We start from the raw sequence: 27,339 nt of genomic DNA, 5'->3' as shown, positions 1-27,339 counted from the left end.
CAATTGGCAAAGATGTTGAGGAAATTTTTTTCAGAAAGGACAATATGTCCACATGTCTTCTCTCGTGTGCCAAATTTGTATTTGAGGAATTTGTATTATGAGAGAGGGAAACATATCTTAAAAGAAGGAAGTATAGGATGATGTAATACAAGTTACATGACAAGGAAGGGTCTGTATTTGGAAGGCTATATGAGCCAGAAATATGGGGGAGGACTGGAAGATGAGGGTAGGACAGAATAATTCTATCCACCTTCCATTCACCATGAAATTTCCTAATGCAACACATTACATGTTATGCTAAATTTAAATCTTAATTTTAAATTAATGTCTAGCAATAACAGAAAATACCAAGCCATCCTTCCTTTGACCTGACAAGTCTAAGTAGACTCTAAGTTCTCAAAAGACAGAATGTTAGTATAAGGTAAACTCTACATAATAGTATTTTTCTTTCTTCTGCAACAGGATTGTGATACTTGTAATAACTATAATTATCTATCAAAGCAATCTTTTGTCCTATTGGACACCAAGTGACAAGATAAGATGATAATTGTTGGATTTCATGTGAAACACTCGTAAAGGCAAATACTGTCACCATCTAGGAACAAGGACTTCAAGCTTATTGCTTTGTCTCAAATGTTTATCAGAAAGTAAGGAATTCACCGTTGTAGATCACATGTTCTGTCAGACTTATCAATTCAGAAACTTTATGCATAAGCAATGTCATAGGGTCTTGTACCATTTCAGGAAATGGAAGAAAAATTTACTGCTATTGAACTGGTAGACTCTTGGTATAAGTTGTTAAAAAATGATATTGTTTTCAGAGAGAAATTGCAAAATCAATAAGTAGGCAGGTTATGAATTTTATTTTATAGATACTCTAGCCACACAAATAGAAGGTATACATTACACAATTGCCTTCAAAATGCCCACTGTCCTTTCCCAACAAACAAATATTTATGTATAAAAAAGAATAAAAAATCAGGCCTTCTGACATTAATAAAAATCCAACAGATATAAGAAAGCTTACCTCACAGATAAGTCTTTGCGGTTTTAAAATAGTTTTCCGTATTTGTTGTTTAAAGTGTCTGTTCTTTGAGGTCACTAAACTGTTTAGGTCATCAACAGTCAAGAAAGAAGTAAATGGCATACAGATTTGTAGAGATGGCAATTTAAAACACTGCTCACAGACTACTTTATTTATGGTTATATATATATATATATATATATATATATATATATATATATATATATATGCTAAGTGAAGAGGAGGTACCTGTGTGCAGCAGAGTTTATAGGGAAGTCAGAGAATAGCTACAAATGTGTTCCTTTCCTTAAGCTTTATATGTGGTTTCCAGGATAAACCTCTGGTTGTCAGGATTGAGCAGCAAGCCCCCTTTTCTCCCTGAGCCAGCCCATATTGTCTAGTCTTACAATTGAAGGACAGACAGGAAGGATGAGAAAGTGTGCGTCAGCAGCGTACAACCCAAAACTACTGCCACAGAAAAGATGAAAAGAGGAGTGGGAAGTATTACAAAAAGACCCCTCTGAATACAGCTCTTAAGTAAAACAGTAAATGTAAAGTAAAAAAACAAAAAAGGAAAAATCAAGGGCATCATAGAGTTGAATAGCAAGAAGTGGTAGATAAAAGGAACAAGGTGAAATATCTGTGTAGAAATAAGTTAAAAACAAAAACATAAACAAAACAAAACCAACAAAACCCAAAACAATAAAAAAACAAACAAACAACACCAACAACCAAAAAACAGAAACACCATAGTGCTGCCTTATACTTTTTAAAGTAGCATTGAATGAACTTTTTGTAAGAAAACAAACAAACAAACAAACAAAAAATCTTAGTCAAATGTTGTCTCTTTTTTCAGTCCTGACTTCCCTCTCCTGAAAACATATACTCCCATAATGGTTTGCGCTTGTTTCTCTAAATATGAAAAATACCAAATTATTCACAGAAAAGTCCAAAACTGCTTCTTTTTCAAATGGAGGAGAGAGTATAGAAGCATATGGTAAACTCACTGGCTCAATTTTCAGCAAGAAGAGAAAAGAAAATAATAGAACATAAAATGCTTGGAATTTTTATAAATACATGAAATTTTATTTACAATTGTGGAAAATGCATCACTAGCATTGATATTTCACTAGAAATATCTTAGTGTATGCTAGTTGCTTCCAAAACTATTAGGATGTGCTTAAATATGAGACATATATATTTTAAGAATGTGAATCTTTTATTTAAAAATAAAGGTTGATTAGATGTACAAAGTAACATGCTTCATCATGACAATATCATGCATGAATATAATGGATTTTAATCAAACCCATCCCATTGCCTTTACTTGTATTCTCTCTCCATTCTCCTTTCTAAATGTCTAGTATGCTCCACTGAGCTTGATGTCTTCTTGTCCCTAAATTCCACATGAGAGAAAACACATATGCTTGCCACTAACACTCGCTCATTTGACTGTACAACCTAGTGCCATCCAAATTTCTTCATTTGTAATCAATATCCTCTTCTTTATGGCTGGATAAAGTTCCATTCTTACTACTTCCCCCAACACATACATACACACATACACACACACACACACACACACACACACACACACACACACATACATACACACACACATATCTAGTGTCTTACCAATTCGCTTCTGGCATCTGTCTTTCGTCTTTTAATTTTTGTTTATGAGTTTTGCAAAGTATTAGATTTAATTTTCAAAGATACTAAAAGCGGTTGTTTAATCTATCCTGTCATATTTTAGGTTATAAGCAATATAACTGGGGGACCCAATTTAGCAACCATAGCTTGGTATAGTGAGAGCCTACCAAGGCTAACTCTAGTTCAATAGTACATGTGAGTGCAAGTCCAGGAGTCAGTGTAGATAGGGGACAGAAAATTTCTCTATACATGGTCATATTCAGCCATAACTACAGGAAGGGATGTATTTTAGATGAGTTCTTTTCTAAAAATTCATGTGATAAATTCATGAGAATTCTGGGATATAATGGGAAAGTTCTGCTAATTATTTTTGATAAGAGTGGTCGGGTTTAGGAGTTAGGTGAGTGTACTCTTAAAGGAGGTGTGGGAATCTAAGCACTCTAGGTCTTTGTTTGTTTTATTTTTCTTACAATAAACCCCAGCACACAGTACGAAAATGCAGTAGTATAAACTACTGCAAGGCCAATTCAAACAAAGCATAATGCTAGGTAAACTAAATAGCACCTTGTCTTAGTTAGGGTGTTATTGCTGTGAAGGAAATGCCATGACAACAACTCTTATAAAGGAAGCATTAAACTGGAGCTTGCATAGAGTTCAGAGATGCAGTCCGTTGTCATAACGATGGGTAGAATAGGAAAATAAGGCAGACATAGAGCTAGAAAAGGAGCCCAGAGTTCTATTTCCTGCTCCACATACAGCAGGAAGAAAGCTTACGCCACTGGGGCTAGTCTGAGTTTCTAAAACCTCAAAACTCACCAGCAGTGACACCCTTCCTCCATTAAGGCCACACCTATTCTAAGAAAGCCACACCTATTCCAACCAGGTCTAATGTCCCAATCTTTTCAAATAATGACACTTCTACTAGCCTATGGGGTTCATTTTCCTTCAAACCATCAAACTTCTGAAGAAGTGTGACTTCAATTAACATTTTAGTTTTTACATGACTTTAAAAATACATTACAAATGTTGAAATCATATTTCAAATTGAACAATTCCAACAGAAAGCACATGGAAATTAACCTGGCTAACATTTGCAAGGATGCCATGGTTTGGATGAATGTGATCAAATGAAAGAAAAGCAGCGGATGACATATTCTCTGCTTTATTTGGCTAACCCTCTCAAGCAACAGCTTTTAAAAGAGATTGGGAGATTGTTTGTCATCAGGTCATGAGGGGCCCATCAGAAGCACTCACCTTTGAGGTCACTTATTCTTTGATCAATGTTCACAAACAGGTTGCACTGCTCTGTCAATTTTAACAGTTTGGCATGCAATTGATGTCTGAGTCCTGAAGAAAGACCTTTGTTTCACGAGATTTAATCTCTTCAACTCAAAATCTAGTCTTAACCCCTATCACAGTGCAATGCTTCAGAGCCTTTTTCATAGTCCTATAGACCTGAATTTCCAGCCAAGCCCTAACTGCTAAGACCATTAAATTATTAATATAAAAAACAGGTATTGCTACCTCCTTTACAGATTTATATTTAAGTTTAAATCTTTAAGTTTTCATATCAATGCTTTTGCATAAACACTCTCAATCAGTGGCAGTTTTGCTCTAGAATTAAACTTTCATGGCAAATGTAAGTGGCTTACAATAAATGATAGTAAGAAACAATATCATAAGCAGTGCTATTATACTGAACCTCTTCTGCATTTAAGCAGTATACACACTTTTGGAGGATGAATCTCTCAACATATAAAAGTAGCTTTGGGAACAAGTTCCCAGGGAACAAAATTTACATAGAAATTTATTTTGACAGATGGAGTAAAGTCTCATATTAAATCAAAAGGGGTTTCTTTTTATATCTATAGACTGGACTGAAAATAACCTTATTCTTTTAACTATTAACTATTTTTACTTTTAGCTATTTGTTTACAATCATCATATAATTTATACGTGGAATTAATTTGTTTGTACATCTTAATTGCCTCATACTGTTTCAACCAAATTTTAAAATATGATAAACCAAAGTATCAGATATAACTTACACTCATTTTTCATTTTTCATATATATGAATATGAATCCATGTGAAATGAACATATAGGTGTATATGTGCATGTAGTACTCTGTGTGTGTGTGTGTGTGTGTGTGTGTGTGTGTGTGTGTGTGTGTGTGTGTGTGAGTGTGTACAAAGAAAAGAAAAGGTCCTAACAAAACCTTATAAAACAAATAACCTCCAAAGATGCTATTGAGTTCTTTCTTAGTTGGCTATGGACTAGTTAACCTATCCTAAAGGTAGTTTGTTCCCCAGTGTCACTTTCTTAGAAAGAAAATAAATACTTATTTCAAGTAGTTATACATTGCAGACAGTTTCTCTGTTAGTGATGGTAGCACATGTCCATTTCTCCTTTGAGGTCTAGTCTAGGACCCCATCTGTTGCAGACCTGTACAAAGCCCTACCACAATCTCTATAAGTTCATGTGGTTTTTGATCATTGAGATTTAGATGACCTTGTTTTCTTCATGTTCTCTGTTCTTTGTAGCTCTCAATACTTTCTAAATCTTAATACTTAAGGATCTCTAAGCCATAAGGGGATAAATTTGATGGAAACCTATTAGGGAGAGGATTTCAAGGTATCTCACACTCTGTATAATATCTAGATGTGGGTCTCTATATTTGTTAGCATCAGCTTTAGAAGGAAGCTTCTCTGATGATGACTGAACAAGGCATTAATCTATCATCATAGAAGAGTGTAGTTAGAAATCATTTATAACTATGTTTTATTTTTAATATTTAGAACATTAATATTTGTTGGAGTTCAGCTTTTAAGAATATGTCTTTAGAATTTCTCAGATTTTGTTAGTGTCTGTTGCTATGTTCCCCTACTCATCTCTGATTTTGTCAATTTGCATCTTTACACTTTTTATCTTCTTAGCAAATTTGAAAAGGAATTGAAATTTTCTTGATTTGCTCAAAGGACAAACTCTTTGCTTTATTGATCTTTGTAATTCTGTTGTTGTTTCTATTTTATTGATGTCATTCTAATCACATAGGTTCTGAGAAATCCTTTTTATGGACAGGAAGCCATCATCAGGCCAAAATCATAGAAAAGCAAAGAACCACACATAACAGGGCTTCACCCTTAATATTATCAACACTCCTTTCCCATTAAATATTGTCAGGGATGCCTAAAATAGAATATGTACCAGTTTGCTCATGGTATGGTGATCTAATTAAGTATTTACTTGGAGATATTAAAAATAAGTAGTGAAAACTCTTATAGTGAAGAACTATAGCTCTATCAGGTTACAATTATTTGCCTTTAAGATAAAATGTTTTTTTTTCAACATAATCTACTTATGAAATTTCAAAGCCACTCTCCTCCTTCCCTTTAGCTCTCCTGTGTCTGATACCTCTCTTCATAAGTCCAGAGAACTTTAAAGAGCCTTTCTAAAATAATCAAATAATTGGCACAGCTCCAGCTAACCTCTTGTCTATACGTGTACAGTTCAGCATCCTGTGGTTGATTGTCTGCATCCTACAGATCTTCCAGAGAAATCTATCACCTTTGATCTGACTCTTGAGCTTGCTATAAAATGCTACTGCCAGACATATGACAAAGGTACAAACCTCTCATGGCTAGAAAGAGACAAAAATCCTTATATTCTGTTTTATGGATGTGTAAATCATGCAACCAACATGAAATACAGTCCTGATGTTCTTGCAAAATTTATACAAAATTAAAATAAAAAAAATTAGAAAAAAATTAAAAGAACACCAAAGAGAGAAAAAATAAAACACAAAATATCCTCTTGGGGGGGAGGGACTAGAAAAAAACCAAACAAACACAGACTACAAACATGGAATTTGTTTTGTATGCAACAATTATTACCGATCATGGGATCTTCCCATATGGTTGTTTTAACTCATTAATACTCTATTAAAAAATAACTGATTTTTTTTCTATTTGCCAGCAGGTGTCAAACATCTCCTTGATTGGGGATGGAACCCCATGACCCACTTCATTTTCTCAGTGAGGGGATGCTCTCTGGCTTGAACTTGTACTGGTTTTATTTGTGAGGCCATAGTCTGTGAATTTTGCTTTGTTTTGGCTTTTTTGCATTATTAGATGATTGTTTGGTTCCCTTTTGGGGGGTGTGCATGTGCGTGGTGTGGTGTGAGTGTGTGTGTGTGTGTGAGTGTGTGTGGTGTGTGTGTGAGTGTGTGTGTGTGTGCATGTGCGTGGTGTGAGTGTGTGTGTGTGTGTGTAAGTATGTGTGTGTGTGTGTGTGTGTGTGTGTGTGTGTGTGTGTGGTGAGAGTGAGAGAGAAAGAATACAAAGGAAATGAATAAGGAAATAGGATCTGAGAGGAGTTGAATAAGGGGAAATATGATCAAAATATAGTCTTAGAATGATTAAATATAAAAATAATTGTTATATAACTTAGCCAAGTAAATTTTTACATACCACAATAAAGGTAAAGCAGCCTCTTCAGGAGTTTTCTGTCTGTCCATGGACACAAGAATATTTTCAATATTTCATGATGTATGCAATCCACATACACTGATAGGCAGATAAGAAAAATAAGTTACATGTGTGCCAATGAATATTATTCAACTTTTTGAAATTTATTTAACTAATGAAATTCTGCTATAAACTGAAAAATGCATAATCCTTCCAGAAATTATGCAATACCAAATGTCAGTTAAATATAAGTACCACCTGATAGTTATTATATAAAACTTCTAGAAGAAGTTCATAAAGAAAAATAAACAAAGAAAACTATTTGACAGAAGCTGATGGAAGATAAACACAGATTTTTTTAAACCATTAAAGATCTTCATTTTCATAAACTCAAAACAGTATTGGAGACTGGTCATACATAGCTAAACCGTGATTAGCACTAGTGAACTGTACATAGAAGAGTAATTAAAATTGTATGTACAATTTGTCTATGATTAGAATTTTGGGAAAAGTTATTTACAATGTTTGTGAAAGACTTCAAGAAATTCTTTTCCATGAATACATTATCAACCACAAAAGTGGATTACACATTAACATCTGCCGTTTATTGCCCAGAATTCGGAGACTGCCTTTAAATCAGCCTTTATAGAAATCACTTTCAGAAAATTCAGAGTTAATTTCTGATGTGGAGAGAAAAGCAGGATCCATAGAAATGACTTCTTCAATAATCTTTTCTCTGTGTGTTGAGCACCATGGGGACAGTTGTTTAATTCTATGCCAATTATTTACTTTGGAGTCTTGAAAATGGAGACTAGGGCTTCTCTGCTCATTGAACCCAGCTTAGCTTATAATTAGAAACTATAACTGGTAGTGTTTATAAACTACCTATTCTTTTCTTTACACTTTGGTAAAATATAAATAGATAAATACATTGTAATACACAAGTGGGGTATTTTAAGAAACTATTTTGCTTGTTTTATCTTAAGATTTTACCACAAATTAAATTTCAATTCTTGATAGTATCATAACATATTAACATCCTCACTAGTAATCATTAGTAATTTTAAATGAACCAAACACTGTTGTAAGTACATTAAACATGTTCATTCACTCACTCTTGATAGTGCCTTTAAGGTAATACTAATATAACCTAACCTACATTACAAAGGGTGGGAGACAATTCTGAGCCATTTGTAAACCCCTGCCTTTCACATAAATGGTTAATTATAATCCTCACCTCTACAAATTGATTCAAGAGCAAATGATCTTACAAATTACTATATATATATAGGAAAAAATTGAGATATACAGAGATGAATTCAGTTTTCAGGACTATAAATACAATACAGAGGAAAAGGTAGGCTTCTTTCTCTCAGACCAGGATCTTTTTTTCACCATTTTCAGTGGAGGTGACCATTCTGTAATCTCTTCTTATGAGAACCTGTAAGAACTATGACATGAAGGTCTTCCCTGTCTTCCCTATCTTCTACAGGAAGATGATGTAAATATAGATACAGATATAAATATAGATATAAATATAGATTGACATACATATATACAACGTACTTATGTATACATCAAAGAAAATGCCATTCATTTTATTTCGTCATTTTTAAATGTTATGATACAGAAAACATTTAAAATTCTGGGATTAATTTAGGCACAAGTTATTTATAGTTGTAATTTTAAAAACATTTATTTAAAATATATTAATAGTTACTGCAAGATGAATGGAGAGCAACATATTCTATTTCTTGATCTTAATCAAGACCTGTCCATTATAATATTACTGAGTTTCAACCCTTTTAATTGTATTTTTGTATGAAATAACCTTCTATGGTAGTTTTTTGACTCAGTGACTAGTAGGTTATGCTTTTGGAAGAGTGCTATTACATAGAAGTAGATGGAAAGATGGGGAATACATTTAGAAATAGAAAGAGCCTGTGTAGCACAAGTAACAATTCATCATTGTCACTTTGCTGGTTCTAACAGTGATACTTGGCACCTTTCTTCTCTCAAACATTAAAAAACTATTTGCTCTCACTGAGCACACTGAGTGTCACCAAGGAGATAAATTATACTGCTCTGAGTTTGTATGATCACTTTTATAATCATGTATAGAAAAAATATTGTGTTCTGGTTTGTTATTTGTTTGTTTTGTTTTGTTATGGTTATAATTAAAAGTTTGACTTGGCTTTTATTTTCAAGTAGAGAGTGGCCTTAGTGACTTATAGTCTACCAAAGCTAAATAAAATCTGTTACTTGAAATTTGAATTGTAAAATCAATTACAACATGAACAATTGTGTTTGTAAACTATGTCCCATTGAGATCAAGAGTCTATGACTTATGCTGAGAGAACAGCAGCCACTGACTGGAGTTTTCTAGACAATTATTTTTGCTCAAATTCACTTTCTGTTACAGGATATAAAAGAGACTAAAACCCAACTAATTTTCATTATTATTTTTAAAATAGAGTAGTAGAAAAGTTATTATTCTATCTCTCTGTCTGTCTGTCTGTCTGTCTATCCATATGTCTATCTATCTATCTATCTATCTATCTATCTATCTATCTATCTATCTCTCTATCTTTTTATCTATCTATCTATCTACCTAATTTAACTATTTTATATCCCAGAGACTTCCCCTCATTTCCCCCTCGCAGAGTGTCTCGGCAATCCTTCCTTCCCTTCCCTGAGAGGGTGACCTCTCCCTGAGTATCCACCCTCCATTCCTCAACAAGACTCTGCAGCCTTCAGCACCTCCTCTCCCACTGTGGCAAGACTAAGGAGCACCAATGAGAAATGGATTCCACAGTTAGGCAAGAGTCTTAAGGACAATTCCCACTCCAGTTGTTAGGGAACTCTCATAGAGACTGAACTGCACATCTCCTATATATGTGCTGGGGACTTATGTCCAGCCCATGTATGCTTTTTGGTTGATAGCTCAGTCTCTGAGAGCTCTCAAGGGTCAAGGTTAGTTGACTCTATTGGTATTTAGGTGGAGTTCCTATTCCCTTCAGGGCCTTCAATCCTTCTCCCAACACTTCCAGAATAGTCCCTAATCTCTGTCCAATGTTTGGCTGTGGGGCATATGTTTCAGTCAGCTGCTAAGCAGATCTCAGTCAACAGAAATTTTAAGAAAATGACTGCACTTTTGTGCTCAGTCATGCATGGGTGCTTTTAGGATTGTGTGTCTCATGTCCATGCTGGTGCCTACCGAAGCCAGCAGTTGTCAGATCCCAGAGAACTAGAGTTACAAAGTTAGCAGCCAGGTATTAGAGGTGTTAATAACAACACCTGGGATCTTCAAAAAGCAATGATCATTTGTAACCACTCTTTCATCTCTCTAATCCCTGTGTTCTAAAGACTATGTCAATAAACCATAAATCTAATTTCACAAAACAAAGTCAGATTTTAAAAATGTATAGTATACTGATAATATTTGCATCTATAGGATATGGTTGGCTTAGCTTTGAACATTTTAATTTCTCTCTAGTTTTCATTAAGTAATTTGCCAGATCCACCTGTACCCTGACCCAATATTTAACAAGTGAATGAGATATAATGAAAGAGTACTTCAGGAGAGACAGGAGAAATATTTGGGGACTATGGGTAAACATAATAATTTCACTGTAGATTAGACTATATAACTTTTTTTTTTTTTTACAAATTTACCAGTCAGAATGATCAAAGAAAGAGTTAGCATATACCAATCATTCCTTAAAGGAATATATATGTATATTATATATATATATATATATATATATATATAATATACATATATATTAAACCAAACACCTCAACCAAAGAAGAAGATGTAGAAAGAACGGACATGCTGAGTGATAGCACAGAATGCTGTAAAATAATGTGTTTGCCATGACACAGTTATTAAACCCTGAATTCATAGCAGTTGTAGTAAGCTGCCCATAGCCTAAACAATATTAAGCCATCCAAACTCTCTTATAGATGAGTTAAATGATCTTCATGTCCCACCCCTTACAGAGGGTCTGTTGACAGTGAGTAGTTACTGGGGAAGAGCAGTCATAATTTGTTGAGGCTGTGGCTACTTGATTTCCCGTGCTTCAAAAGCATAACCCTCATCAATATAACTAAGGGCAAAAATAATTGCACTTAGTGGATTATCAAAATATTGCAGGAATTTAGGTAAGAACATGTTGTTGAATGTACATGTGAGTAGGAGAGAGGAAATACAGACTTTATATAATAATATTTCATTGAATGTCATTGAAATTCTATAAAATATACTTAAAAATATCAGGCAGAAGGATATTTTTAAAGACACAACATATACATTTTAAAAATAAAGAAAACCTCAAAGAATGGCTATTTGCAGTGAGGTGTAATCCCCGCATGAAGTTATGAGAGGTTGGAGATCAACATCAATAAAATCACGGTATCTTCAAGGAAGTTTTGTCTTAAAGAATTGAAATAGTTAGTTAATCAAGAATTGCATCTAGATTCTGTTTTCTTTAAAGGCATGATGCAATGGCAATTATGATTTCTTTTTTAATTCTGTTCTTCCAATCCTTGGCCTCTATTCCTCAATGTTAAATATTCTAGTAAGTAGTGAAAAGAAATCCATTGAATCTGGGTAAACCAGGATTCTGAGGCATGGTGCAGGAGGAGAAGCTAGAAGTTGTGCAGTGGAGAAGATAAGAAAACATTTAGCATATATCTTCAAGAAAATAAATCTTTTCAAATCCTATCACAATACACACCCTTGTTTAGATCAAAGGTGTAGATCACCTAAATTCTTCCTTTAGTTTCAAAGTAGATTAACCCTGAGAGACAGGAAATCTCCAAAGAATACATTGTTTTTACAGTTAAACTCTTGTGTTTGGGGGAGAGGCTGAGCAAGAAAACATGGAAGTCATGCAATCAAAACAGTTAATTCTGCAGTAGTGGGATCATGAATAAATTGGCTTTTTTGTATATCGGTTTCTTCATATCTATAGTTATAATGCTACATACGTCATGATGCACAAATTATATTTTAGCATACAAGAAATTAATCTCACGAATAAACTGTCTTCAGACTTTCAAAAACTCTATCTCCTGTCTTCCTATTATTTTAGACTGAAGAATCATCGCATATGAGGAGAGAATACAATACTAAATTAAACTACACTCATCTATAACATTGTAAAATCTCTGGGTTCAAAGTGGAATTAGGCAGTTTTTGAAAATTTCTTTTTCCAGAAAATATTAATTTACTTGGGTGACTGAAAGGTCTTTCTATTTCTGCTGAGCATAAGTAAACTGACAGACTAACCAATGAAAGTCTGAAAGTACATCCGTATAATAGCTTTAAAGAGATCAACGTCCAAGCACCTTTTCCAGAAACAGAAGATGCCTTTCCTCATTTTATGAAGGGATTGTCACAAGAGATGAAGCAGAAAACACACCTTCTATTAAACCTCAGTATCTAATCAAAAGGAGACGGAGGCAGACATGTTTTACTCCAACGCCTAGAAGATTTTTAGAGAAGAGCACCTACTCCAAAACTTCAGGCTACTCAAAGCCACTGTCCCTTGTTTGTCACATAGTCCTAACAGGTAAGCATATTCATCATTAAGCAGGATGCCTGACAAGTACAATGCCCAAAATAAAGGATTTAACTGGTGCTTTATTACAAGAAATAGACAGGGATGCCAATGATGGCTGTTTCCAACATCTTAGTGTAATTCTATAATACCATGCAAAGCTGTAGAGCAGTTATTATTTCTAGTGCTATGCTTTCTATAGTGTAGAGGAGAAGAATTACATTTCTTAGCCATACACAAAATATGAACAGAACAGAAAAGGTGAAATAAAACCGTACCTGCGCAGTGATTGTGGTTCATATGCCGTTTGATTCTCCATCAGTACTCACGGCATTAACATGTCTCCTGGAAAAGATAACACAGATAGCATAATAGTATTTAATAAAGACATATTTTAGGTTAAGGTTTTTTATTTATGACTTACAGGTAAATGTATTTATTAGTTTTAAGGTTTGATTTATGTTGTGGAATTTAAGGCTTTGAGAACAGGAGTTTATTCTTTCACATTTCCAGTGTTGATCAAATCCAAGGTCAATATGATTGCAGATTTGTTCTCCTGACATGTCTGTCTGGCTCCATGAATCTGTCTTCTGGATATGCATTTGTGTGATCTCAGTGTACATATTCCCTAGTGTGGAAATTTAAATAAAATAGCACCCATAGGCCCATAGAATATGGCAATATTAAGAGGCATGGCCTTGTTGGAGTAGGTGTGGTCTTGATGGAAGTGTGTCTCAGTGGGGAGTGGCTTTGAAGTGTCATTTTTGAGCTAAGCTCATATATATCTATAAGGCTCAGCAAGGCACTTATTGCCCAGAAACATTCATGTTTCTGTGTATCATCTATAATTTAAGTTCTGTAAGTATGAGACAGTGATTAGTAAATATTAATTTAGTTAATAAAATGTCTCCATAAATACCAGATATTATTATATATAATTAGAATTGTTATTCGAATTGCTACTCACACCTTAATGTTATCTGTTTGATGTGCTTCTAGGCATAAGCACATCTAAGCGGGGAATTTTCAGAATTCTTTAGCAAAGAGCTTTTTTTCAATGCAAGTCTAAAAATTTGAAGCACACTCACTTGAAGCACATACTGATTTTAAGTGCCTCTTGAGGCGCCTGATAGGATAGAAGGAAACTGTTAAGATGACTGTAATATGTTTGAAGAGTGATATTGAGGTCTACGGCTTGGGTCAGTGAGAAGATGGAGAAGATGAGACTGGTTGCAAAAAGGAATTAATTCCAAATTAACTATTCATGGTTATGTTGCCTTTTGCACAATGTTGCCAATCAGGTTTTAAATAAAGTAATGCCTTCAGAAATGAGAAAAAAAAAAAAAAGAACCTCAGAGTTACTCCAGAAATTAAAGACAAGGATAGTGACTGATGGAACTTTTATTATCATCATCATCATTATTATTATTATTATTATTATTATTATTATTATTATTATATATTTTCTTTATATACATTTCAAATGCTATCCAGAAAGTTCCCTATACCCTCCCTCTGCCCTGCTCCCCTACCCACCCACTCCTGTTTCTTGGCCCTGGTATTCCCCTGTATTGGGGCATATAAAGCTTGCAATACCAAGGGGCCTGTCTTCCCAGTGATGGCCGACTGGGCCATCTTCTGCTACATATGCTGCTAGAGATACGAGCTCTGGGGGTACTGGTCAGTTCATATTGTTGTTCCACCTATAGGGTTGCAGACCCCTTCAACTCCTTGGGTGCTTTCTCTAGCTTCTCCATTGGGAGACCCTGTGTTCCATCTTATAGATGACTGTGAGCATCCACTTCTGTATTTGCCAAGCACTGGCATAGCCTCACACGAGACAGCTATAACAGGGTCCCTTCAGCAAAATCTTTTTGGCATTGTGCAATAGTGTCTGGGTTTGGTGGCTGATTATGGGATGGGTCCCCAAGTGGGGTAGTCTCTGGATAGTCCATCCTTTCGTCTTAGCTCCAAACTTTGTAACTCCGTTCGTGGCTATTTTGTTCCCCATTCTAAGGAGGAATGAAGTATCCACCCATTGGTATTCCCTCTTCTTGATTTTCTTGTGTTTTGCAAATTGTATCTTAGTTGTTCTGTTTCTGGGCTAATATCCACTTATCAGTGAGTGCATATCTACTGAATTCTTTTGTGATTGGGTTACCTCACTAAGGATGATATCCTCCAGAAACTAGTGCTGTACTGGTCATATAACTAGGGAGAACTGTTGAGTCACATAGAAAAGTACAAGAAACACGAGCAACAGATTTTAAAGATGGCTGGTAAAACATCTCTACATATAAATCACAGCACATTTTAATACATAAAGGGATGATATTCTCACTTATTAAAGTGCCTAATTCATATGATGAATTTTATAAGTGATGTATGGGTTAAAATTAAAAGGACATGGCTTAGTTTCATGAATAGAAAGAAACAATAGGAGGTATAAGATATTTTTCCTACTGTATTCTAAGTTTAAATGTTTTTTAGACCTCAATATATGTTATTTAGAATTTTCAACAGTATAGAATATGTGTGCATTTCACTTCTTTTTCTCTTGACCCTTGAAGAAACCTGTGTTTTTTAAGTTTTACTAACACCACAATGGTTGTCAGTCCAGTTACATTTTTGAAAAGAATTATTACTATATAGTTTTAAAAATGTATTTTCACCTTCAATACTTTATGTTTGTTTCTCATAGAAAAGACATAAGAAAAAAGAAAGTCATTTTGAACCTTTCTTCTTTATTCCCCCTAAGTTCTTCAGTGTATAAAGACTGAAATTTTAATAAGAAATCAACAAAAAAATCTTCACTCAATAAGCACAGATCTATCAAATACTTTATTGGTCCTCGCCTCACATCTAGCAATTCCTGGTACCAATGTCATCCATATGTCAAGCATCTACATTATAAATGAAGAATATTTATGAGATTTTTGAAGGGTCAAAAGCACAACCTTTTGATAGTCTCTTTTAGGTGATGCCCCCTCTCCTATTGAGATGTTGTCATCAATAGCCCACAGTACAATTCAGAGAATTTTTTAAGCAAGTCATGTAGGCAGGGATCAGACAGAATCTCACACAATGACAGAAGCTGACCAAAAATCCATGAGCGCACTGCCCCAACCTCTGAAGTTCTAAGACTAAGAGCCTAACAGTTCATGACTAATAGCCTTCCTATGCATGAGCACAATGTATGATCGCTAGTATGTCTAACACAGAACACATGCAGAGATCAAAAGCAACTGCTTTGGGTGTCATCTCTATCCTTTCACCTCATGGTTTATGGCATTTGAACTAGGATTTTAAGTCTTAGTTTTTTAAGCCGTCATAATGACTTTACCTATGGAGCCATTTTACTGGCCTTCAAGTGAAGTTTATTATCTTCCATCTACAAATTGAGCAACTATTTTCTTTAATAGTCTTAAAGTGATAATATTAAAAAGAAAACTGCTATAATTTGATAACTACAAACCATAGAGAGTTCTTTCTTTCATGGATCACTTTGTAATTATGATCCTATTTCTGTGGCCTAACATGGTCTGCTCCCATATTATCAAAGCTACTTGAAGTCCTACAGATGGTTACTAACATTTTCTCTTACTGTCCTTTCTGCCATGGAATGAGTACATGGGAGTAAATTCTTTTTGCAATATTTAAATCCAGCCATTGTAGTGGGTTACATCATGTGCTTTTATTAAACATTTTACAGAAGTCTTTCTGCTTAAACAGTGTGTACCCATCGTAAGGAAATTGCTGTCATTTGTTCTTTTCAATCATTTATGGATTTATTCTACAAGAATTACTAGAATGCCTCTTATGTCTTATTTAAACTAGCATACCATTTTGGTAAGATACACTACATAATTTTACAAGCAAATAAAAAGGAAAAATAAGATTTTGTTTTCCATAGGAACTGCTCTCAGCTGTAAAATGCACCCTGCTGACAAAGATAGTCAAACATCCTTTGGAATATGTATTGGAGGACAAGTGACTTTGGTATGTACAGTGTTATTACAGGTGCCCACATAAGTGATTCAAAATGACAAAGCACATTAGACTACATATCCACCTTCATAAGGTTCATTATAGATAAAGAAACTGGAGAAACACATGTTACAGTATGAAGGCATTGTATATGATTATGTATGTGTGAGCACCTATCTGTGCTATAAAATGAAATAGAGGTTAATGAAATTCTTAGCATTTGTCAAATAGAGTGGAATCAGTTAGATAGTGATATGTGAGGAAAGGCTAGGAATAACTTTTTTTTTAACTTTTAAATATTTATTTGTTTTATGTGTAACTGTCTTCAGACGCACCAGAAAAGGGCATCAGATCCCATTACAGATGGTTGTGAGTCACCATGTGTGTTGCTGGGAATTGAACTCAGGACCCCTGGAAGAGCAACCAGTGCTCTTAACTGCTGAGCCACCTCTCCAGCCCTAGGAACAACTTTTCATGTGGGCAATTGATGGTTGATTACTCCAGGAACCCAGAAGGACTGCCTTGAGTTAAGAGTGTGCATGAAATTTTTGTGGATAAAATTCATGGAAATAAATGGACTAAGCAAAGAATGAGGGAAAGAAAAGAATAAGGTATCAAGTTGACAAATAACAGAATGAGTGAGGTCTTGGGGACCCTGTGGGTGACTGAAATATATTTGACTCATTACTTAAGTAAAATGCTGATCTGAGAGGTTATGAGGAATATCATTATTCAAATTCTTGTTTTGTTTTGTTTTTTGTTTTTGTTTTTCGAGACAGGGTTTCTCTGTGTCGTCCTGGCTGTCCTGGAACTCACTCTGTAGACCAAGCTGGCCTCGAACTCAGAAATCCACCTGCCCCTGCCTCCCGAGTGCTGGGATTAAAGGCGTGCGCCACCAATGCCCGGCATTATTCAAATTCTTAACATAACTCAACAGAGGCATCAAACAATACTGGTCTAATTTGTCTCTTGTCCCTCCTTCTCCAACTGTATTTATCCCTTTTCCTTTTCTGGAGTTGGAGGTCCTTCCTTTTTTCTTTCCTGTATCCTGCTTTATATCACCTGCATGATGCTATTCCATTTTCAATCCCAACAAAAACACACACACCATTTATACTTCCTTCATAGGTTGCTTGATTCTCTGGTTATACTATGGTACATACTCACATCTGAAGACTCGAAGCTAGGAACTACAGATGAGAAAGAGCATATAACATTTTACTTTTGGCCCTCTGTCACTATAGTAGTTTGTAGTATTGCTAGCAGCATGCATATTTTATTATATTATATAGCATGTATATGTATGTATGCCTGTTAAATATTCATTATTCATTTATCTGTAGAAGGAAGTTATGTTGTTTCCATTTACTGACAATTATGAGTTGAGTGGTAATGATCATTGTTGTGTAAATATCAGTGAAGTTAGATTTCAAGTCCTTGGTGCCCATGCCAAGGAGTAGTTTATCTGGGTCAAGTAGTAGATTTATTTTCAGCTTGGCGTACATTCTTTATATTGATTTCAGAGTGGTTGTAACAATATGTGTTCCCAACAGCCATGAATGAACGCTCCTCTTTTTCCAAAACCTGCTCAGTGTTTATTGTCCTTTCTCTTGTTGATCGTGACCATTCTGACTTGGGTGAGATAAAATATCAGTGTTGTCTTGTTTTGCATTTTCCTAAATTCTAAGGATGGTAAAGACATTTTGAGGTACTTCTTAGCCATTTTTAGTTGTTCTAAGAAGAATATGGTTTACATCCCCTGGTCCATTTTTAAATTACGTCATTTGTTCTCCTTGACTCTTTGCTTTTTGAGATCTGGCAGATGGATAGCTGGCAAAGAGGTTCCCCCATTCTGTGCTGTTCTTCTTTGTTTAGGTGATTGTTTCTATAGTTGTAAAGTGTTCATTTTAGTTTTTTGGTGTCTTTCTGACAACTGTTGGTAAGAAAATAGAATCCAATTTATAGACTTTTTTCCTACACCTATACTGTGCAGGGAACTGCCTTATTTTGTTCCATTATCTGTAGGGTTTTAGGGTTTAGGCTACATTTAAATACACTTAGAACTCTTTTGAGGGCAGGGTGATAGATATGGATTCAGTTTCATTTATCTCCATATGAACATCTAGGTTGTTAAATCTAATTGTTAAAAATACTTTCTGCTCATTATTTACCTGAAATTATATACAATATATAAAAATGTGTATACATTCACATAAAAATCTTAAAAGGATTTGAGCTATTTGGGCAAACAAAACATCCCCTTGCAAGAAAAGTAGACTAAAAAATTATTTGCATCAGGTATGATAAACCTCCTTACAAACAGTTGGTCAGGACAGTCCACATGACTCTAAAACCAATATAGACTAACAATGTATGTTGCGTCTTTATAGGTGATAGTATTCTCCTATTGCTCAATAAACACTCTTTACTTAGTATTTAGTTACATCTTTCCTGGTAGGTTATTTCCTGCAGTCTCAGTTCCATGGTATTAAAAGTACTACTACCTTCCAAGAAGAAAAGCAATTAAATATCCTATACATCTGCAACACTTAAGAAACACAATTAACAGCATAGCAAGAGACCAGTAAGTGTGCAATAATTTGCACTCATATGTCAGTGATAGCCAACTGTTATCTAATTGTACTTAAGGCCCACTCAACAGGAGAAGACTCAAGGCTGGTGATTATATCCTCGCCAGCACTCAGCAGTTAGTAAGGTCATGGAAAACAGAAAAGAATGTACTACTGCAAACTTTCTAAAACAGTATAATTCTTTACTAAATAATTCCTTTATACCAACAGATAAATGTAGCTACAACCCCTCATCAAAGAAGCCTGTATTTATAACAATTAAAAGCATCACAGAAAACCACCAACTAGACACAAGGCAGAGATCCATAGATCATGGGAAACACAGTCTCAATGGATACATCTACATCACACTTCCTGCTTATGTAAATCAGGGGACATCACAGAATAATGAGCAGAAAGACTGAGAGAACCAGAATATCAATACATTTTTTGGTGAAATACTTTCTCCTAGATGTGACTGTGTAAACAAGGCCAGAACACTGCCAATATCAATGGACATATTGCCATGGAAGTGGGGGCAGTGAATTTCATGGAATCTAATACATTAAAAAAAAAACTATGGACAGTTATAAGCAGTTAGAAGAAAGAGAGTAGATGAATTCTTTCATTGGTTGTGCAATGCATAATGGTCAGCCCTGAAGCTATATAAAACAAAGCAGAGGTGTGTATGTGTGTGTGTGTGTGTGTGTGTGTGTGTGTGTGAGAGAGAGAGAGAGAGAGAGAGAGAGAGAGAGAGAGAGAGAGAGAGAGAGTTTTTAACAAAAACAATCAAAGAAAAAGATCAACTTAAGAGTGGGGAATACATGGGGAAGAGTATGTGAGAGTGGGAGTGACTGGAGAGGAGAAAAGAAGGAAGGAATGTGAAGAAACTTTCAATCAGCTATATATGTAGCAGAGGACAGTCTTATCTGGCATTAATGGTAGGGAAGGCCCTTGGTCCTGTGAAGACTCAATGCCTCAGCGTAGGAGAATGCTAGGGCAGTGAGGGATAGGTGGGTGGGTGGTAAAACACCCTCATAGAAAGAGGGGGAGGGGGTCAGATAGGGAGTTTGTGGAGTGGAAACCGGGAAGGAGGACTACATTTGAAATGCAAATAAATAAAAAACAATTAAAATTTTGAAAAATAAAGAATAAAAAATAAAAATAAAAGCATATATTTAAAAAATTTAAAACTATGTGGCCAGAATTATTTGCAAATATTTGAAGGTGCATATATTTTAATAGTAAAGCAAACAAAACATCCCCAAAAAATTAGGATGTAAACCTATGAGAAAAAGAAGAATCAAGAAATATACCATGCAGCTATTGTTAAGTAAAAATATAAGCCTAAGGAGATAAATGAATTTTAGAAGAAGTGTAGTTTGTTTTGAGGACTAGTAATTCAGTGCTTAGTAGAGTAAAAATATTGAATAAAAAATAATAAATGACTGTAGAATTTAAAAAGTAAGTGCAAGATTGGATCAGAAAATGTATGTTTATTAGCACTTAAATAAAATTCAAATTTTTGAAGGAATGAGATCAATGAAAGGCATGTGAACACATCAATAGTAATAGTTCAAGCAAAAGAAAACTCAGTAAAGAAATATTTAGTCAATAGGAGGAAAAACTAAAGGTATAGCCTGTCCACAAACTATATTTAGTGTGGGAAGTAGAGCACAGGAAACTAATACCCATAATATGTGTCCCATTGTGGTGGATGAAAAAATGTCTTCCTATCAGTAGCAGACTTGAGAATTATACACAGGCTACTCTTCTATCCAGTGACAACATGAAGTAGTAATATTCATTCTACTCCTACACATGAACACTAACCTCACAGAGTGTAGATGAAAGGTTCATACTAGCTCCTTCAAGATGAAGGAAGCATGAGGGATCGAAGGACCGGGCATGATATATTTGAAACCCCCAGGAGACAGACGAATGAAAGAGGAGAATACAACACTCATTGTATCTGTTGTGATCACTTGATAATCATATAGTTGTATGGTAACTCTGTGAACAAGTATTGTTAACATGGTATTTGTAGAATATAAGCTTCATGTTTTCTGTACTGTGTATATTTGCCTTTTAATGACAGGTGTTATGCAGGCATGGTAGATAAGTACATATTTGAGACTATACATTAATTCCTTTGATTTCCCTTGTTTTGTTTTCTTTTATGCTTTTAGGCCATATAAATTGCACTTCTAGCTATGTTCATGAAGAAAAACTCAAGTAGACTGGTCGAACATTTGCCGTCCTAATGACAAATGGTGCTCCAGGCGTGGCATTTCAATTTTGGTGCTTTGGATAGGAATGTAATAAATCAAATATTTATATACTGTTCACTTTTGACAAAGCCTATTCTAGAGAGACACAGAAAAAAAACATATATTTTATGAGAAGAAAAGCCAAGATAAAAATCCTAGCCATATAATTTACTGCAGTTTACAGTTTACTGGTGCTATTAATGGGCATCCTCTATTAGATGTTATATTGAGATAGTGTTAGACTGAAAACTAGAGGAGATGGATTTATGAAATCAGCTGAGGGGAGATAAAGCTGAGTTTACAAGAAGACGTATAGGTCAGCAAAATTGAGGAGTAGATGGAAAGAGCATTAGCAAATGTATCAAGGTCAAGCAACTCATACTGTAGAATTGAGTGAATCAGGCCAGCTAATCTGTAACCATCAAAAATTCCAGCAAGTTGTGTCATAACAAGTCAGGAATAGTCGTTCAAAGCACATGTTTATATTTGCCACACAAAATAATGAATTTTAACATTATTATGCACTCCTCTAAACATAATGTGATTTGGGTAAAATATTTGCAATTACAAGACTAGAAACGTCATATACCTGCAAAGACTGGAAAGTGACAGTTATCATTCAAACTAGAGAGATACTATAATATCCTAGCAAATAATTATGGAGAACAAGAGTTATAGATCAAATAATTCATATTTGTTTATAGTAATCTTCTTGATGGTTGCCAAATATCCCATCTTCCTGCCCCTTCTATCTAATAAATTGATTCTATATAAATTATAGTTTTAATTATGTTATCTCGCTTTGCCATTACTACTATCCAGAATCATTTGATATGTCCTCTCAGAAAAATAAATCACAAGCACATTGGCATGCTTTTGCAAGCTGACACCTGTCTTTATTCTGTAGATGAGTCACATGGCCCCCAAGGAGACCCGCTGGATTACTTGTAGATGTTGTAATTATGCTCTCTTGCTTTTCTTATCTCATAATCTTTACATTTTATTTTTCTCTCAGTGTTCACATTTCACCAACAGAAACTCAAACCCCACCTTCTCTCTCTTAGAGCTTTCTTATTCTTGAAAAAGAGACCTTGTAATCTCAGCTCTGTAAATCAAACATATATATCATATATAACTGTATAAATGTATATATATATATATAACCTATTTTTATTTTTCATTAGTACTGTGCAAGTAATAACAGTAAAAGCAATGACTCATTTTATATATGACACTAAAAATACAAATTTATTCAAAATGGTCATCTTTTAGTCAAGAACTGCTTATATACTTATTCAATTGCTTGATTCAGGTGGTATAAATAAAAAGAACAAACATTTTGCATTAGCAGAGTTTAAAGTGTTCAACTATGTTCCTATTATTTTAAATTGAGAACCAAAATCTATGGCATTAAGGTTTAAAGTTCAGGACAATCTCCCTTGAATATAAATTATTATCTGATTATAAATTCAAGTAGAATTTCATCAAAAATAGCCGAAATTCAAAACAGTTGCTAAGAAACAAGATTGTAGAATGCCTCCATATTTTTCTGTAATATCTCCCATTCTTTCTCCTTTCTGGGTATACATGGTTCAACATGTTTTCTTTTCCATCTCAGTTTCATCAAATCTACTCTAAGCATTCAACTCCATTTTTATACAAAGATCAAGATTTCTCTTTGACATTCATGTGTGCTCAGACAATGGCAATGATAACTGAAATCCATAGACCTAGGGTATATACATATGTTTTGGTAAAGAATCAAATCAAATGCTTGATGTACTTGCACAAGACACACACACACACACTTAAACCAGTTAGCCAGGGACCTAAAACAAGTAACAATTAGGCCAGTTAGCCAGGAGCCTAAAAATACTGTATATTAGATCATATGTAAAGTGTAATATTAAACAGCAAGTCAGTACTGTTGTTTTAGGATTGATGAAAAATTAATAGAAATTTACATTTTCTTTAGTCACAGATGAAGTAGAAGGTGATAATTTATATAATACTTTAAAAATGACTATACATTGACCATACTATCTAAAAATGTATACCCTTCCTCTTATATCCAGAATATGAGCATATACTAAGACAACAAAGACAAAGTGAATGGAAACAAATCTTAGCTCCTCATTGAGATAACAGTGTGAATAAGAGTGAAATTGTGATGAATTTGATAGTATTATGGAAAAAAAAACATGTAAACACATGAGGCACTGCAATTTCTCAGTAATATCCAAATTAATACAACATACACTGGTTCACTATGCATTTTATATCATGATATCACACCAGGTTATAAACGCAAGAAGTAGATATAAGGTTTAAATTCATAATACTACTTCTCGCATGTCTCTTTGAAAGAATTTTAGCAAGAGTTCAAATGCTGCTCTGGTATGAGTCCTAGAGACCATTTTACCAATGTCTCTCAATGCTAACCTCTTGTCTCTCTCTTCAGCAACAGTGAGACAAATCCCTTTTCCTCAAAAAAAAAAAAAAAAGAAAAAAAAAAAAGAAAAGAAAAAGGCATGATTTATCACCTTTGCCTATAGTTTAAACATTAGAGATCTGGGGCGTGAAGCACTTGCCCTTGATATCTGGTCGCAGGAGCCTATGGAGCTGCAAAGCCCTTCAGCTCCTTCAGGTCTTTCTCTAACTCCTCCACTGGGGATATTTGAGTTTCGGAATCACAATTTTTTCCTGTTATTTTTCATTAAAAAATACATGCAAAATAAATATTTCATATTTCCCCAAAAGTGACTTTTAAAAAAATATTAGCATGAAATTGATAAGTAATGTCCAAATTACAACCAATCAGGGCTCATTACATGGTATTAGAATCTAATTTATTGAAATTATTACGTCTGCTGCTAGAGAGAGCCATATGCCATCTCCAAAAATAACAAGAATTCAGAATCAGGGTCATTGCCTTCTTATTTGCATATGTGATACTTTAATTGATCTCATGTGCATATTAAAATTGAAACTGCAGTTTTCTTTAATATTCCCTAAGAAGTTTATCTAACATTATGGTATTAAGGCAAATGTTTATTCCTAGATAATTTCTTCCACAAATATAATTTACTAATCCAAATTACTAGTCAGAGGTATGTTTCTTATTTTTCTTGCATGTCAAGATTTTTGTTCATTGTAGGAAGTATGCTATCATATTCTTTTGCACATTGTCTCCATCCTCAGTAGAGGGGAAGGTAAAGTATTTCACTTATTTCTGAGATACTTAGCATGTTCCAAAGAATCTACTGTTAGCATTTTCATAGTACCTCTTTTCTTTTTGAAGAACATCACTGAATATAGAGGCAAATGGCTGGCCATGATAGCAAGAAGACGTGATGGTGGTTGTTCAGTCCTACATAGGACATCTATGTCACCCTTCTACTTTAAAAAAAAAAAAAAGGTACAGAAATAAGAATGTAAGGGCTGGCAAACAAAGAGAAAGACTGTGAAATCCTGCTCCTGGGCAGGGTACTGCCCATGGAGTCATGACCTTACAGTGGCAATAGTTGACTGTAATGAACTTATACAAGGCTTGACCTATCAAAAATTCACCACGGTTTTAGAGAGAATTATGAGACACTACTTCCTGATGAAGTACTAATGAACTTAAAGTGTGGGGCAGTGACTGTGTTCAGGCACTGAGAGACCTAGCAGGATGACTCTAGTTATACTAATTTGATCTCAAAATACAAACAACAACAAAGTCATGAATGTGAAAAAGGAACTCTATAGTTTATAGTACTTTTAATCATTTCCCTTCTCCTGCTTCTTCCTCCAACTCTGTCCATGCTCTGTACCCTGCTTCCTTCAAATCCAAGGACTGTTTCTCAAATTACTTTTGTTTTACAGACACACACATACACACACACACACACACACACACACTCAGCATAAACTAATTAATACAAAAAGTATGAGCTAATTTCAAATCTGCTGAGTCTGGTCAGTAGTAATATATAGATGTGTATTGTTGTCTATATTTTGTTTTGTTTTTTGAGACAGCTTCTCACTGTGTCACTACAGCAATTCTAGAAATAATTATGCAGAAGAAGCTGACCTTGAAATCAGAGACTCAATGACCTCTGCCTCTCAACTCCTGGAATTACATGAATTTGCCATCCAGTCCAAGTTTATATTTGTATGTTTGGTATTGGAAAACCAATTAAGGCATCCCTAGGGAAGACTAATTCTCCTTCTCAAAGCAACCCTTGGTTGTATGTCCTTTTCACATAGAAATGGTACCCATGACAGGTTCCCCATCCATACTGAGTTGTCAGTTGTTATTATCATTTTTCAAGTTTTGTTCAAGCAGCCATATTATTGAGATTTACTTTTCTAGATTGTTGTACATTATGTAACTTCATTTTTCCCATGATAAATCAGTGAGAATTTTGTGAATCACTCAAGACATAGAAGAAAGTTTGAATATGTAACACGGATCATTTGAATGTGAGGAAAATATAGTGAGAAAAAGGAGACAACATTTAAAATGAAAATAAATAATTAATCAAAAACAAACAAACAAACAAACAACAAGAAAGAACCTTAGTACCAGAAATGGCATGTGAAACTCCCTTTAAATTTCTTGGTCAAGGGAGCAAAAGAGACTCCCAAATAAACATGGACTATTTCTGTTGAACTTGTTTGCCTCCCAGAGTTGAAGCTAAACCCATATTGGTGAAGGTATTTTGCACTTCAAACACAGGACTTAGAGGATGCGACCTTAATCTGACTTGAAAGTCTCTCTTACAACTAAGTTTCCTAGATGTATAAGGAGCTACGCATGTTGGAAAGGCAGAGGAACAGGCCGGGAGTCCAACCCAACTGTAAAGCCTATGAACCACAAAACCCACAATGGCAAGAGATCCCTCAGGTACAATAGTAACACCACTCCCGCCTTGGTGGCAGCCAACCTCTACTTCATTGGATATAAAACATGCTAAACAAAGGATAAATTATTTCTGGTACTAGAAATCTAGTCCACTGTCTACAGATAATGTGATCATGGATCTTAAAGGAGCAATGCCTACTTTCATTTTGCTAAACAGCATTAATTCTGAATAGCACTCTAAATATTAATCCTGATATTCTAAGATAAATATATCCTCAATCCTTACTAGACAAACTTCTCTTTGCAACAGAGGCCATTACAGAAAACCATAACTGGTCAAAATCAGAGAACAACTGGTCAGTGGGTGCCTAGACCCAGTGTATATGATCACAGCACAACTTCTCTACGTAATGGCCAAGGAATATCATGCAAGTGAGGATCAACTGACAGTAAGACTTAAAGCACCATCTGCTACAAGATGCTTACCTGGGAAGCCTTATCCATGATGCCCCCCCCCAAAAAAAAATAGAAAAAGAAAAAGAAAAAGAAAAAGAAAAAGAAAAAGAAAAAGAAAAAGAAAAAGAAAAAGAAAAAGGAAAAGGAAAAGGAAAAGGAAAAGGAAAAGGAAAAGAAAAAGAAAAAGAAAAAGAAAAAGAAAAAGAAAAAGAAAAAGAAAAAGAAAAAGAAAAAGAAAAAGAAAAAGAAAAAGAAAAAGAAAAAGAAAAAGAAAAAGAAAAAGAAAAAGGAAAAGGAAAAGGAAAAGAAAAAGAAAAAGAAAAAGAAAAAGAAAGAGAAAGAGGAAGAGAAAAAGCTTACTAAATAATACCTTAAGAAATTCAGCACTAATATACAGGCTAGAATTGAAGGAGAGTAACTCACACTGTACCACCCAAAATCAAATAGCTAAAGGCAAGTAGGGAATGCTGAGAGTGGGAGAAATATTCTTTATCCAGGAA

Source organism: Mus caroli, unplaced genomic scaffold (genome assembly GCF_978045245.1).
Source record: "Mus caroli unplaced genomic scaffold, Mus_caroli_1 scaffold_4, whole genome shotgun sequence".
Classification (NCBI taxonomy): Eukaryota; Metazoa; Chordata; class Mammalia; order Rodentia; family Muridae; genus Mus; species Mus caroli.
The sequence above is the reverse complement of the archived record's forward strand: the minus strand, read 5'-3'. Positions refer to the sequence as shown.